This window comes from Anguilla rostrata, chromosome 19 (genome assembly GCF_018555375.3).
Source record: "Anguilla rostrata isolate EN2019 chromosome 19, ASM1855537v3, whole genome shotgun sequence".
NCBI classification, from domain to species: Eukaryota; Metazoa; Chordata; class Actinopteri; order Anguilliformes; family Anguillidae; genus Anguilla; species Anguilla rostrata.
The window spans coordinates 14,039,710-14,054,641 of record NC_057951.1 but is presented as its reverse complement, the minus strand read 5'-3'; the positions used below and the strand labels follow the sequence as shown (position 1 = coordinate 14,054,641).

The 14,932-nt window shown below is 42.3% G+C and overlaps 1 long non-coding RNA gene across 4 annotated transcripts; it reads left to right on the top strand.

The window, feature by feature from the left end:
- Window positions 1-9,708: 9,708 nt before the first annotated feature.
- Window positions 9,709-14,381, top strand: LOC135245874 (uncharacterized). 4 transcript variants are annotated; one of them, XR_010327430.1, is made up of 7 exons: window positions 9,713-10,079; window positions 10,466-10,554; window positions 11,052-11,222; window positions 11,776-11,825; window positions 12,173-13,120; window positions 13,240-13,398; window positions 14,072-14,381. It is a non-coding gene; the product is annotated as an uncharacterized LOC135245874 (long non-coding RNA). The 4 variants fall into 4 exon arrangements; XR_010327432.1 differs by having other exon boundaries at window positions 9,715-10,079; window positions 12,307-13,120; XR_010327431.1 differs by having other exon boundaries at window positions 9,719-10,079; window positions 12,263-13,120.
- The last annotated feature ends 551 nt before the right edge of the window (window positions 14,382-14,932 follow it).

Sequence of the window (14,932 nt, the reverse complement as noted above, 5' to 3'; positions counted from 1 at the left end):
CCAGCCGAATGTCCTCATAGATACGGGAGAGCAGCTGCAGCAGTACCGTCAGAGAGCACAGCATCGGTAACTCTGGCTGCCTCTCGAACTTCTTCACGGGACTTTGCGGTGGAACACGTTTTTATCAGGAGATAGCATGTGGAAGCAGTTACGCTCCAACACAGAAATGAGAAGACAAACGCGTAAATCATCTGGAATGCCTACGGCATCAGCGGTGGTTTTGTTTTTTTTGTGTTTTTTTTTTTATGGAAAAATGATAAATTTAGTACTTTAACCTTTTGGAGCGCAGAACCATTTAGAGGGTCCTCCTGAGTTGAGGCTGAAATTCAGAGGCATCGTAATGAGGGAAATGCAATCCCCGGGAGGCATGAACCTGCCTGTCCTGTACAGAGATACTAGTCCTGCTGCTCCTGCTACTCCTGCTGCTCCTGCTGATACTGCTGCTCCTGCTGCTCCTGCTGATACTGCTGCTCCTGCTACAATTTTGCTTTTTTTATTTTCTTAGTTTTTCATTTTTGTTCCATATAAGTTCCAACCAAACGTCGAGGAAACTATCCAGCTTTTAAGGATCGCAAAAATTTCCCTCCATGTTAATCTTTGAAAAAGAAATATTAGCGCTTCATCATCTTTTGGTTAACTACGCCGGTCCTTCGGGTTTTTCGTGCAAAACTCCGGACTGGAGGACATATCTGGAATTCCTGACCCATGTGGTTGCCGTGGTGTTTAAAGTGCTCGGTGGGAGAACCCGGTATCAAAGCAAAGCGTTGATTTATTTTTCCCTGACATAAAATTTTAATCTGAAATCACCGCTTGACACCGTAACCAGTGAGACAGAACAGAGAGCAGCTGGTTCTGACACAGGCCTCCTGTGTAAATATTCATATACATATACCTACAGACTTGAGCAGTAACCGACACACAGTCCATGCAAAGTCATTCTTTATTTTTTTGGGTAAATGTGGCTGCTTTGATCTAGCAGGGGACCACACACCCCTCAGCGAGAAGGTCCCGCTCTACAGGACACGGTCACGCCAAAACCTCCCTTCAGCTCAACAGCCCCCCGGCCAAATTAAACATCTCATTCTGCAAACGCAGACTGCATGCCATGCATCCTCATGCTTTGACATCTTCAGGCCACCTGAGTAAAATCCACACATTTTACACCGGGGTGCGGCGGGCCTTGAAAACTCCACTTCGGTTTCAGCAATTAAAGTGCCCACTTAAATCAAAGAGTCACTCACTTCCCTCCATAGAGCCACGTCCGTCAGGATGACCTCGGAGCTAATCAGATAAGTACGGACCCTCTTAGCCGTAGCGCACACGTGCTACCGGTCAGGGGCGGACTTAGCGTGCTATGAGCCGGCTACGGACAGCGCTCAGCCACGGCAGTGTAAGGTACCAGGATACTACTGAGCAGCTATACAGGGACACGGTAAGCTGCTGATTTTGTCTCAAGTTGCCTGATGGCAAAAGGGGCAGCAGAAGAAATCCAAACTCTGAGCAGTCCACTCAGAAACACACCAAGTGTGTCTGCATCACATCGCATACCTCCATTGGGGGGGGGGGGGTAATGCTAGAAAAACCACCAAATGTTTTTTAGTGAATAAAACCTCCCTTTAGCCTAAAAACCTTTCACATACATACAGCATGCGAAGAGAAATCGATTCTTCCTGCCTTGAATAAATCCTCTGCTGAAAGCGCTTCATGGCTTTGAGCATAGCATCGCATGCCTCTGTATCCACTGCCTGCCTGCACGCTGCTAACACTGAAGAAAAACAGCTTTCCATAATCACAAGACATCTTCAGATGCAGAGCAATATCACCAGATACCAACATTACCCAGGCCATGCAATCTTAATGCCTACTTAAAATTCCACAATGTTGAACTCCCGCTTCAAATGCGACCATATATGTGCTACTCTATAAACTAAAAAGATTAAAAAGATGAAGGAGAAACGATCCAAAAATAACACATTTATATTAATATCATATATTACATGAAATAAAATCTGCAATATTATAACCACGTCGATGCACAACAGACACGGGTGAATTGCAGTCTAGACTCCCTGGTAAAGTGCTGCGTTGACCTGCTCTGAGCAGTTTGGAAGAAAGAACGGCGATTCGGTTTTGTTTTTATTTGATTGCTTTTCCAGCCTCCCTGCCCCCATTCAGCTTGCTCAAATAACCGCACGCTTACCCCAGACTGAGTTACACCAGATCCCCTCGTACCGCGACTGGCACGGGAGAAACAGGGCACCCTGCTCTTCTGATTGGACAAAAGCGTTCCACCTGCATTTGTGATTGGATAAAAGCGTTCCACCTGCACTTCTGATTGGATAAAAGCGTTCTGCCTTACATGATGTTTTCAGCAGGCACCCAGCGTGTTGTTCTGGAATCATCTGAAATGCATTTGAAATGCAACTGTCACACTTAAAAACACTTAAAGCAGGGCACTCAAAATGGAGCACATACTAAATAAAGGGAGGCTGCCGCAACTCTCACGCTTTGATGCGTAGAATATCTTTATAGTTTAAAATCAGACCATTTCAGTAAAATGGTGCCTTCGTCAGGGTATTAAAAACATACTCAAAGGGGACTCAAAATGGAGCCCCGTCAGACACCTAGAGCTTGTCACAGAGGTTAGGGTTAGGGTCACCGAGGCTACGTCATACTCATCCTCTCTGTGTTCACCCTCACACGGACGACTGCACTCCTTCCAAAACGCCAGCCAAGGTCTTTCCAGCGGGGAACCATGGATCCCATTCATTTACAGTATACACACCGTATGACTCACAGTTGCTTTCTGGAGCAGATTTCAGAAACGTATTTATTACTTTAAAGGAAAGGGATTGGTTAAATATTTATGTTGCGCTGTCACAAAGCCAACCGATTCTTTGGACAACCAAAGGTTTTTAAAAAATGACCTCTCAGAAATACATAAAACAGTTTATTTACACACAAGCCAGAAATGCAGGCACTGAGACTCTACATATTTGTTGGACATTTAAATCATCTAAATTATATGGATCCTTTAGAAAAAAACTGGCAAAAGCATACAGTCCAAATGTAGTTGCAAAAAGATCACCCCTCTATTAATCCACACAGCTGATCTTAGGCCCACAATTAGACACACCTGGAAACATTCCAGTTAATCAGTCTCCTGTAAGACAGTACGCACACTTAACCCTACAGGGAGTTTATGAAAATGGGGATTAAAGCTTATTATACATACATATTTAAATGAGAATATCTAGAGAAAACAAAAACATAGTCCCTCTGACTGTTCCAGAGACCAAGCTAATGTCCAGAAAAGACACCATCTCAGTATTACTTGAGATGAGGAGCCAAATTGGGTTTTTACTCTGTTTTTTATAAACATGCTTTTCACTGTGTTATTGGCTCTTGAATGTTTTTGAACTGTTATTTAGGTGAGTTTATTTCTTTAAATGAATGTTTAATAAAACCATTTGTGCCTTCTGTGTTGTTTCACATGGTTTTAAAATGTCTGTGATGCACTTTGTATACCTGCCAAATGCACCAAGTTACACATCTTTGTAATGAGATCGAGGGGATCATAATTCAACTGTTAATGTAAGCATGTGGATTTTGGATGTGTTCATCCATGGCTGAGGGTGATTTAGCTTGATGTTTACATGGTTAAATACAGAGCTCTGGGGCTGTGATATTAAATAATAATGCATATTAGTAAATTATTCATTCAAATAAAATAACGTATTGTATTATTATCAAAGGCATTTATATTTTCAGGGTGTGAAGCCAGGATAATGAGGGTAAAAAACGACCTACAGCCAGTGGGGATGGTTTTAAAAGACCTCAAACGACCACTTTTTCCATAATCAATAATTAACTTTCCACATCTACAGCACACACGAGACAACACATACAAATACATCGCAAAAGCAAATCAAACTACAGTATTTATAGAGCACTTTTCATCTATCAATACGCTTTGCAAGGTGCAGCAACGTCAAAATAAATATACAGAAGAATAGCTAAATACATATTAAAATACAAATATAAATACATATAGGCAGATATATGCAGAGGTTGTGGGGATACACACACACACAACATCAGTATACAGTGCACACTAATCCCTAAGAACACTCCAATGAAAAACAGATTACATGTACAGGTCAGGCTGAAAAGATCCTCTATTCATATATTTATGATGACATTTCGTGCTCATATTCAGCTGGCTGCCATTCATTAAGGGAAAAACAGCCTGCTGATCCTTGAGGGGTTTCAGGCTCGACTCTTAAGGCAGGGGTGGGAGGGGTCAGCCTGCGGTTAAATGTATAAATACATCACAACAATCCATAGCTGTCATCATACTTACTATATATCGGGGGATACTTTTTTATAACAAAGGTCTGCCCAGGAGATTTCAGAGAACCCATAAGCCTGTTTCCGCATCTGCTTCTGAACCTTTAAGAAATTATTATTTCTGCGATACGAGTATTTGTAACATGCACCCCATCCCAGCACAGCTGGAACGGCTTAAATTATTACTATCGCACAGATTTGTGAGTTTAGTAAAGTTCAGGACTTCCTCATTTTTATTCTGTAATCGATTAGAATTTGTATGCGCGTCCATGCTCATATATTTACTGTAGTTACTTACACACTGTGACTATGTTTGCCAGACCCATCTTTCCCAGGGGGATTAATACAGTCACACTACATCTAACTTCATCACACTGATAGAATTACAGCACACACACTGATAAGGGGTTTAATTAGTTCCTATTCAAAATGGTGCAGTGTGACCCCCACAACTCTTATAAAGCAAAAATAAAGTTTTACTGGATGCGAGCCAAAACCAAACTTCCCGAGCTCTACAGAGGAAAGGATGAGGAAAAAGTGTTTAAAACCCATAGGATGAGTCTGTTTCCCATGGTGGGTTATCTCTGGGGGAGGGGGTGGGTTTTGGTGTCAGAGTGGGTTAGAGGAGTGTGTACCCATCACCGATGAGCCCGGGTACAGATCCACGCCCACGTGGTGTGCCCGGGTACTGATCTAAGCCCACTCAGCTGGCTCTGTCAGATGGACGGGCCTGTGCTCGTTCAGTGGCCTTCCATCACTTCTCTAAAAACCCAACCCCAGAATTAGCCTGGAAACACATGGACCCCTGGCAGACGGCCGAGCGGCCCCCCGTCTCCTGCCTTCCCCCCGGCCCGCGTTTCATCGGTCCGATGCATCAATCTGCCACACCGTGCGCAGTCATGAACCGCAGTCATGAGTCGCGTGCGGGTTTACACAAGATAACACACACCACCGGGCCAGGCCATACACAGCCCCCTTAAACACAGAGAGCCATACTGAGGGCTTCAGTGTAACACACTAACTACATATGGAGGAGGATCAGATGTTTAAGAATCAAAATATAAATGCACATTTATACTCCTGAAACATTCGGCCTGTGCTTTGAGAGTTGACCTGTACTGAGAGGTGAGCTGTACTGAGAGCGTGAGGCTTGGCAAACTGCAAAATTAAGGTGGAGATTTGGGGGGAAAACATGTAATGCAGAATTCATGCTACTTGCATTAAAGTTCCTAATGCAGCGACCCACTAAGCGTCTGTTGTGTTTTTGATGTGGATTCTGTATATTTTCAGGGCAAATTACAGAAACAGCCGTCGCAGAGCAGAACCTACAGCTCTGAAGGGAAAAGGACGTTTTGGGACGAAATAAGGAATATATGGGTTTGGCAGTCGAGATTGTGGTCTGGTGTTTGAATCCGGCAAAGTATTTTAGGACCAGAACTGAACCCCAAGAGCACATTTTGAGTTACGTGAACTACTGAGACTACTGGGGGAGATGTCATCTAGGTTTAATATTTAGAGCTGGAGTTCAAAGCGATAGGATTATGGGAAGGACTAGCAGTCTCCCATGATAACATTTTCTGCCTCTGCAAATGACGTCAAATATTGTCAAAGCAGCCGTTCAGGCTCGTGTCCCTGCGAGTGTAGGACCTACCGGAGTTCACACCAGAGCAGGCGCTGAATCACGCCTTCTGAAGCTGGCTTTAGTCCTTTTGGGAACGTCTGAAGCTGAAAAGCACTCAGTTTCTCTCAGAGAAACACATTAGGCCAATGAGCAAGAGCAGGACTACCCGGCGGAGCATGGAGAATAATGCAAAACACATGCTGACAGAAATAGTTTTTTTTTTGATGTTTTACATTTAGCTGAATGAACAGTGTGCAGCAGCCTCTCCCAGCCCATTTAGAAAAGAGGCAGCCGGAGCAGCTAAATCGACTGTAACTCTGCAGCGTTACAATCTTCGGTAGTTACACATTTCCCAGTTAGGATTTCAGAACAGAAGCCCGGCACCCCGTGGATTGAGATTCTGATTATGGAACAACATCCCGCGGCATCAAAATGAAATTTTAACACTACAATTCTTCTTCTTCTATAACTCTTGAGTTCTCTTCTCTCCTCTGAGGTGAAAACACACTTTTGGAATAAGTCTAATTTGCCGATCTTGACAGTAAACGAAACAGAGAGACAGGCATCGCATGTCAAATGCATTTATATACACTTGTAGGTAAACTTTGACTTTGTCCAAGTTTCAGATAAGTTGAAAGTTTTTCCAACACATCATAGCATTCGCAGAATAAAGATGAATGCATATTTTGCCCTCAAACCCTCAAATGTTTCCCAATACTTTGGAACCGTTTCTGAAAGTATGTTTCTGTCCAGTTTTATTGTCTATCCTAAAACACTGACTTTTGAGTGCCTTACTGGACTGGGATTTTAGAACTTCAGACAAAAAGAAATGCTTTCAAAGCATTCTGATCAGCCATAGGCCACTAAAATATTAGCTCTTCCTGCATGAAATGCTTTTCTCAAAAAACAGATGGAAAACATCAGTTGTGGCTTTCTTCTCAACCAGTAAGCCACCACCCTGCAATTCTTCTCATTTCTCATGATCCAGATGATCCACACACTGGAAGAGTGCCTGAACAGAGCCAGGATGGGTCACTCTGCAGTCCCCAACCATAAATATATTCTGTTAAATATACGTTATTACTGCCTGTCTGGTGCACACCAACTGCCAAAACTCCAGGGTAACCGTTCCATTCAATAAATCATGCAGAACTGCTCGACTAAAAATCACTGGACACAAACCAATTTGCTGTTACTATGAGGAAAATATATACATATATATAAATCCAGGAAATTGTATCTTACCGGAAAATAATGCAAGATAAAACTATAACTATTGTGTGAATTTCCATTTTAAACAGGCTGCTCAGCGCAGATTTAAATAACCAGGTAAAAGCCATCTAAGAGAATGAAATAAGGTTTCATGTCTGCTTTGTCCTCAGAAGAGGGCGAAGGTGAGGAACTCCAGCAGGTAAAGGCACCTGTAAGAGCTCACCTGCTTCAGCCCTTCCTGGAACAGCTTGCAGTTCATGTTAAGGTCAAATAGTTTTTTCCTTTCATGAAGCTTCCAACTTTAAGGCACTCTGGACACCTGTTTTTTTTACTAAGAATTTATAAAGGGAAAAACGCTCCATCATTGTATCATACAGTAAATCACGAAGGTATTCCAAAGCACAAAAAAGCAGACATTTCTACACTCTAACAATAAAGTACAACTATAAGGGTTTTTCCCCCAATTTGGTCACACATATTTGAGAATTTATAGCTGTGACATTCCTGTCTGACATTTTCATGAGTACGACAGGAAGTAAGCGTAATGCTGAGCGTCTCTCCAGGTCAGCTGACAGGGCCGAAGGAACCGAAACGGACCCAGCCCACGCCTGTCGGGCGTGCCGAAGGTCAAAGGTCAAAGCCTGCACGCACACACACACGCAAAGAAACAAAAACTGGTGCAAATCATTGTGCTGTCGTACGTGCTGATGTAAGGGGGACTTATAAAGGAGAGGACAGGGACTGAGAGTACAGACGTGTGAATAATCCTCTTCCCAAAAGTGCTGCTTTCCGACACCGTGACATCACATTATTTATTTGCTCCTCTTATTAATATACCATATGTCATCCGCAGCAAAACTCTGTGACCACGAACCATAAAAGTGCAAACCCACAGCACCGTGTGGTCCTGCTTACACACCCACCTAGAAACACAAGTCAAAATCACTCACGTATGCGACAGAAAGACACCGTGAGAATAACGCATGCGCAAAGCTCTGCTGTGATGTAACAGCAGGGTCAGATAGGGCTACAGCATCAGAATAATACGGAAAGCACTAATTCACCGCACAGCTAATCAAGAACACACCAAAAATACACCTAAATGCTGAAGGAGACATCTAAATTGTTGTGGGTGAGGGAAATAAATGCCTCTTTTGATATGTCATGAAATAACACAGAGCAAGGGAGTCCGGGTACCTGTAAATAAGCTTTGTAAAATAATCTTTACATCTCACTATTGTAACCACTCAAACGTTAAATCTTATTTTATTCATGTACGTCGACTCTATGGCTTGGGTAATATTGTTTCATTACTTTCATGACAATAAAGCTCCAGGAAGTGCATTTCTGTGATATTAAAAACTACTCCATCTCTAACCCAACACTATAGACTTCTCCATCTCTAACCCAACACTGTAGACTTCTCCAATTTGGAGAAGGGGATGAAACATCTGCACTCGAGAAATATCTTAAGATTTTTTAAAACACACTTTACACACACTATTACTTAATTATTACTTTCTAACTTAATTATACCAATGATACTTCATTTTAAAGGTGATAACTCATATACTAAATGGTCTGTCCCAAGTGCTGTACTATTTAACATTACAACTCCACCCAAACTCAAGAGTCTTAGTTATGAGACATGGAAATCTAGAATCCCTTTCATCCTCCACTCCAATGACATCATGCTGTCAATTCGAAACAGATCCAATAGTAAAATATAGGAAATATGTATGAGCGGCGATCAAATGACTCACTGTCGTGTGGATGTATGATGTCACAGATCTGAGGTGTCGGCAGAGGAACTGGGGAAACTCTGGCCGTGGGCAGGCCGTGAAAGCAGCCGTCCTCACTCACACCTGTCACAGCCAATCCGGCGTGAGGCTCACACGTTGACTTGTTCTTGGAACGCGCACTCGCATCACACGCCTAGCTGCACTGCACCACGTGTAACTGTGTGTCCCAGGCCGAGCCAGCAAATACCTTGGCCTAGAAAAACATAAAATTGCATAAAACCAAAAATAGAAGAAAAGGACAATGCCAAGAAGAAAGTCCCTCGAGTTAGGAGTGAAACACTCCCGGCTGCTTAACGTCCAAGTTCTATAATAATAATTTTATTTTTTATTTTTTATGGTAACCCATTCACTGACAGGCTTTTGCAATAAAGAGGAGGCCAGGCAGTGTGCCTCAGAGTAGATCCCAGGGCTAACAAAGACTTGCCTGTGGATGGGGGGGGACATAGTTTCTTCTATGCTAGACATAAGGTCAAGGACAAAAATAAAAATTAAAGTGCACTGAGTCAAGCCTAAAAGAATTACAGCCCTAAAACTTTGATTTACGTGAATATAGTTTATTCTTCAATTTATCTAAATCTGACATCAGTCTGTTTAGCTCCAAGATTTTTTATTTTTCTATCGTGACCCAGAGATTTTCTTAAAGAATGAGTAAATGAAGAATGAGTGGTTACCAACCCCGTTCCTGGAGATCTACCATCCTGCAGGTTTTCATTTCAACCCTAATTTGGCACACCTGGCGCAACTAATTAGCAGCTCAACGGACATCTTCAGCTGTGGAATGAGATGTGTTAAACAGTAGCGCTGCGAAGGATGGCGGGCGAACGAAATGCCCCCCCAAAATCAAACGCATCCTTCATTTTAATTTTTATCGTTTTAACCCAGAATATGCTGATATTACAATATCCGTTTCTGTAGTGTGAACTATTTGGTTTTCCTTACCTTAGCCATGTAGATTGTGCGTGGGAGTAGACTGCACGACTACAAGCCTTCCGACTGTTTCGCACTGATCTGCATTTTTGAGGGAAGATTAGAAGGCAATGAAGCGGCGTCAAACAGCTCACACAATGAATATTTGTGTTTGTAACATTACGAAGGTAAGAAGTTATATTTTTATATCTAGCTAGTCAAAATATTTTCTAAACCATAAAGTGCCTATCACACGTCTATTTAATTAAGTTCTACCTGACTTGCTTTGATGTTCGCTGACTACATGGAAGGAGGTTAGCTAGCTAGCTAGCTAGCTTGCTAACTAACAGTTAGCTATCGATGTTACCGGAGTCGGTGGAAAGTTAGTTAATTCATAGCAATGCTGCTACCCAGTTTTCTCGAAATGATTTAAAGGAACTTGGAACAGTGTCTTCATATACATGCAAAAAGGTGAAATTTGGGGACTGTCCTTTTTCTAAAATGTTTGTATTCAGATTATGTAAAATAAATGCATTTGTTGATTTAAAATATTTTTCTAATGTTTATTTCTCAGTTCTATTCCTATACTGCGCAAGTGCGACCGGATGTAAGTGACCATTTCCTGAACTTGACTCAACGTCCTCCTTTAAGCGGTTGTGAAAGGTAGGGTTATATCTATTAATTATCTGTACCATCCGTTAACTTGTTTGTGAGAACTGTAGTGCCATTTAACAATATACTTTTGTTCTTTGTAATGCATGACATATTTAACATTTTCGACCTTTCAAACATTAAATTTGCAACGTGATGTGCTAGCTCGCTAACGTTAGCTAGATTTGGTGGACAAAACTCGTGATCGAAACGGAGGCGCAAACGGCACTAAAGCTAGCTGGCTAGGCGGTTTTGATGAATATAAGCATTAGAATATAAATGGTTATCCTTTTCCACAAACGTCGTTTATGAACCGAGTGAGGGCACCTATTATTGACCACCCGTACGGCTTGTGGTTAATAGAAGCTTAAGGGAGTTCGACGTTTATTTTTACGACATAAAAATTACACATTTTTAATGTCTCAATTGTGAATTTCTAAGCTGTTACGTGCTTTAAGAACGTGAAACTCTGAAGATTGTATTAACCACAAAAGCTTTATTGTTTGCAGAAATCGATATCCCTGTGCGGAGAAAGCATTGGAAATCTTCCGAGGGGAACGCATGGCGGAAGAAACGTCCAGGTTGGCCTATAAAATGAGGTTACGCAGAACTACACACGCCTGCGAGGAGGTCGTTCCTGCTGTTGGTTGCAAAGGTGCAAGTGACGAATTTAACGTCGGGTTTGACAGAAGAAAAACATGTTTAAATGGTGTGAAAGCTCATATGGCTGCTTAATATGTAAATGTTTGTTGGTCCTGTGCTCTTAAATACAACCGTTTTCATGTAGTAGCGTAACGGTAGGGCTACATCAGTGTTTCTCAAACCTGGTCCTGGGGACCCACTGCCCTGCATGTTTTAGATGTCTCCCTGCTCCAGCACACCTGATTCAAATGAATGGGTCGTAATCAGGCTTCTGCAGAGCTTGATGACGACCCATTCATTTGAATCAGGTGTGTTGGAGCAGGGAAACATCTAAAACATGCAGGGCAGTGGGTCCCCAGGACCAGGGTTGGAAAACACTGGGCTACACAATATGAACTGGGGAGCTTTGTGTCGTCGTCAGTTGTTAGCTGCCTACCTAGCTACGGTTTGAAACTTTTTCGTTGCTTAGCCCTTGTAAGTGCAGTTAGTCTCAGATGGGGATTTCCCCACTTTACCTGCAGTTTATATATATATATATATATTTTTTTTTTTTTTTTTTTAATTTTTGAAGCGATCCTGCTGTGGCACCAGCTCCCTGTTTTCACCTCTTGGACATGGATTCCTCTTTGCCCTCTAAAGAGGTATGATGACAATCCACCCCTTCCACATGTTTGCAATGGAATTTTGTTTTCTTGTAAAATAGTCTGATTAGCTGACAGCTTTACCCCCAACTCCTGGTTTTGTATAGACTCGTATTGTTGATTTTATTTCTGTAGTTTATTTACTTGTAATTAATCTACGAATTGATGATATTTTTGCTCTTAGCTCTCCTTTTTGGCTACCGTGATGCCTGCTTTGGCCCATTAGAGATTATTCACTATCAACCCCATCTAAAGATGTTTGGAAACATTTTTTGTTCTTTTACAATAGTCACTGTTTATTTACTGGTACTTTATTATTATTTTTTTTTTAACTTTTTACTTTTTAGAAAACGAATGATGAAAAGGAATGATGGTTCTGTGGATTTACTGATGTGCTACCTGAATATGGAGAAATAATTACAGTATGTATCCTGCAGAACAAATGGAATTTCACTGTCAGGAGGCGCTCTGCTTGGTTTAGGGCACACTGTCGGGCCTTCAGTATGCAGCCATGTCCAGTTTGGTATGATTCTCCTGATGACAACGGCTGAACTGGCCGGCGGGTATCCAGTACCTTCCGACTACTTCGTTGGACCCATTCGAATGGTGACATTTAGATCCTTACATAAGAAGGTATTGAGTAACCTACTAAATTAGCACTCTGTACCCCTAGCATAAGGCCTCAGCACTTGCTTATCTCCTGTTACCCCTGTGTGTGATATTTGCCTCCTGCCACCCTTGTGTACTAATTGCCTCCCATCGCCCTTGTGTACTGCTGTTAAACTGAAGTCTTATTTTTATTATTTTTTTAAACCGGAGGGCAGCACAAAGGTTAAATGTAACCATGGGACATGGAGTACTGTGAGCACTGTGAGCAGTCTGCAGCAAATGGGCTGCTTTACTCTTCACAGTTGTTGGAAGTTGATTCATTTTCCTGGAGTGACCCTACCATTAGGAACAATGGTAGGGTCCTTCATCTCTAGCCTAGTGAAAGGGAGGTGGGTCCTGGTATTGAGCAAGGCTGTGTGTATTTTACTCCAATTTTATGTAAAACGCTTAACTCACTATCCTAGTCCTCCCTCAATTATAACTCTTGTTTGTATACAACCATACATTGAACACTTTCAGGTGGAAACTCACTTTCAGAGTTTAAGAATTACTGCAGTCCCTCTGCTGTCGAAGTTCCTTTCACAGCGTGACCCGTGTAGTCCACACAGCTCAGTGAAGTGTTCATGAAGAAGGACGGAGGATCTGCAGGAAGCAAAATGGCCGACATCACGGCAGCCATGGAGCAGGTTCGCTTATCTTTTGTAGTAGTCAGTATAAAATTGTAGGTGGTTGTGTGGTAATTGTTATAATTGTGACCCCCCGATGGATTACCACACTTATTTCTCTGATGCATATTTTGTCACAGAATGAATTTTGCTGCTCCCCACCACTGCCGCCCAGCCCCGCCCATCATCTGAGCCACATTATAAACTCTGTAAAACTGACTGACATGCTGGTCGCCAGTCAACACCCTGAGACGACCAGAGGAGGATGGGTGTCCCCCTTGAGCCTGGTTCCTTCCGAGGTTTCTTCCCATCTGCCACGGAGTTTTTCCTTGCCACTGTTGCCTTAGGCTTGCTCCTGTGGGGGTTTAGGCCAGGGTTGTCTAAAGCGTATTGTGACAACTGCTGTAAAATATGCTATACAAAAAAAATTCGATTTTGAAAACTGACGTTTCAGCAATTCATGCTGTTCTCAGCAGGGTTGTCACTAAAACTACGTTGTTGTATTTATGGGCAGCTGTATCACACAGGAAGTTGTTTCGGTTTGTTAGGTTGGCCGGCATATTTGATGGGAAGTCAGATATCACCATTATCATTGAAGCATGTCGTGCAGCAACATGTTTTGATTTACTTTAGTCTGTATACATCAGTATCTCAGCAGTTAGTCCTTATTATTGGAAATGCTGATTTAATCCAGGTATTTCCAGCAAACGTCTGTAGTCAAACTTTATATTGAGACCAAGGGGAGAAATAAAGAAATAGAAAGATAAGGTCCTTACCCTTCAGAGCTGCAGACTCAAACTACTATTGAGACAGTAGGTGGCGTCAATCTACACACTTCAGTTCCCTTTGGTCTTGGTATACAATTTACCTCTTATGTTTCCTGAAATTGTTGTTTTTATGCTGAGGTACTAAAATGTAAGCTGTAAGCGTGTGGCCTCTCTGATACGGGTATGCATTTACTTATCATTTTAGGATGAGACTGTCGAGGAAGAAGATGGAGTGCACCTTGAAATGGCTGTGTCCCTGAATGAAGATCGGAATGCCTCTAAGGGATTGCTGATTGGTTGGTAATGTTTAATACCTGTACAGAATCCCAGCCCCGTTACGGCTTTGCCCAATCAGAGTGGAGAAGCTCACCTGCTGACAATTCAGTGCAGTCAGTTGCATAAGGTAACGAACAGGCCGTTCAGCCCCACAATGCTCGCCATTTTCCTGACTGAATTAGTGCTCTGATTACCTGCAGAGTTTTTGCCTCTACTATGTGACCTGGCAGGCTAGTCCACATATTAGGAAGACTTCATGCAGAGAGTAGTCTGTACGGAATTTACCTTTTGCTAATTTAGCAAATTATCACAGCCATGACTGATTGTGTAATATTTTGTGTACACTAACTGAAACCCCCCCTTCTCCTCCCCACTACCTCCTCCCCCCGTCTCCCTTAGCTGTTCTAAATTTAGATTTTGAAAGCGCATGATGGGGTCTCACTCAGGGGGTTCTTGGTTCAGGTGGGAGTTCTGTATGCTGGGGTAGTGTTTCTGGTTAATGGGTACCAAACAAAAACCGTGAGTACCCTGCGGTGTCCGCCCGGGCTGTCCATTATCCCCACTGCTGTTTGTGTGCTGTCTAGAACCAATTGCTTGTCCTGAGAAGGGATTTTTAAATTTTTTTTTAATTTAACCTTTATTTAACTAGGAAATCCCTTGTGATTAAAATCTTTTTCAAGGGAGATTTGGCCAAGATCGCACACCATTACAAAGTTTAAAAAATAAATTTAATTAAAAAAAAACATGTTAACCTGGATTAGGGGATTACAGGTCCCAGGTAGCAGGGGGA